The sequence below is a fragment of the Lotus japonicus genome, chromosome 3, assembly GCF_012489685.1.
Source record: "Lotus japonicus ecotype B-129 chromosome 3, LjGifu_v1.2".
Classification (NCBI taxonomy): domain Eukaryota; kingdom Viridiplantae; phylum Streptophyta; class Magnoliopsida; order Fabales; family Fabaceae; genus Lotus; species Lotus japonicus.
In genome coordinates, this window is record NC_080043.1 from 28,686,358 (window position 1) to 28,687,690 (window position 1,333).

General features: G+C 43.4%; 1 non-coding gene across 1 annotated transcript; it reads left to right on the forward strand.

Annotated features, from left to right (window-relative positions):
• The first annotated feature begins 382 nt into the window (after positions 1-382).
• LOC130709612 (small nucleolar RNA R71) lies at positions 383-489 on the forward strand. The gene has a single exon (XR_009010091.1). It is a non-coding gene; the product is annotated as a small nucleolar RNA R71 (small nucleolar RNA).
• The last annotated feature ends 844 nt before the right edge of the window (positions 490-1,333 follow it).

Genomic DNA, 1,333 nt, shown 5'->3' on the forward strand with positions numbered 1-1,333 from the left:
CAATGTTCTGACCTTGCCATCAACATCATTAACAGTACAACGGTTACTATCATGAGATTCACCACAAAATTTGCACTCCAAACTAGTTATTTTCGCTCCAATGGACTTGGCATCCTGAATATGTTTCCGCATTTCCGCAACTTCCTCGGAGAGTTGCTTGTTGGAGGCTATGAGCTTGTCATAAGTTTCTGCTTCAAAAGAACTTCTTCGGATTTGGCGTTCATTCTCGGAGTTCATGGCTCTCATCGCCATTTTCTCTATCAAATCATACCCCGCTTGTGGGGGAAGAGCATCGAACTCCCCACTTGAAGCCGCGTCCAAGCCAAACCGTGATGAGTATAGTAACCCATCATAGAACTTCGCCACACATTCAGCTTGGGTAAGATTGTGTTGAGGACATTTCCTCAAAAGCTTCTTGAAATGCTCCCAAGCCTCATAAAGATTTTCATCTGAGGATTGTGTGAACGTCATGATGTCATTTTTCAATTTCCTCAAGAGGGACCTTGGGAAGAACCTTGTTGTGAATTTTTCTGCAAGGTCTTCCCAAGTAGTGAGACTCCCTTGAGGTTGTGAGTTCAGCCAATCCTCTGCTGCATCCTTCAAAGAGAAGGGAAATAGGCTCAACCGGATTGCTTCTGCAGAAACATTCACCACCCGATAAGTGTTGCAATTCCGGATGAACTTCTCCATATGAGCATGAGGATCTTCCGAGGAACCTCCACCATATTGGCTTTGGCTCACCATGTTGATGAATGCTGGTCTTAATTCAAAGTTCCCCACTCCTTCGGGAATGACAATACTTCCGGGATAGTCAAAGCTCATGGACCCCGAAGTTAGTTCCCGAAGAGTTCGGTTGGCATTCTCAACTTCTTGTTCACGTAAGCGGAGGGTGATCCCCTCTTGGATTCTTGCCTCGATATGGGCTTGCATCTCCTCCTCCGTCATATGGCCACCCATGACGGTGTCTGTCTCGAGAGCAACCTGAAAGTGTGACACTAAAACAAAGAAAGATTAGTAGCACCAATTCTAGACAAAGATAAAAACAAAAAATAAAACCACAAACTAAAAACTTAAACCAAAAACCACAAACAATTCCCCGGCAACGGCGCCAAAAACTTGTTGGTCAATTCGCAAGTGTACGAATACCTCCGGGTTTTAAATTATCGAACCACAGGGAATTGGAATGCGAATTCGGTTTAAGAATCAAGTTCACGGTTGGAAAGCAAATAAAATTCAGTTTTAAAGGTTGATTGTTCAAGAGATTGAGTGACAAACTTAAGAAATGTAAGTGTGTGATAACAAAGGTGATCTTGCCTTGGGTTCTTGCTTAACT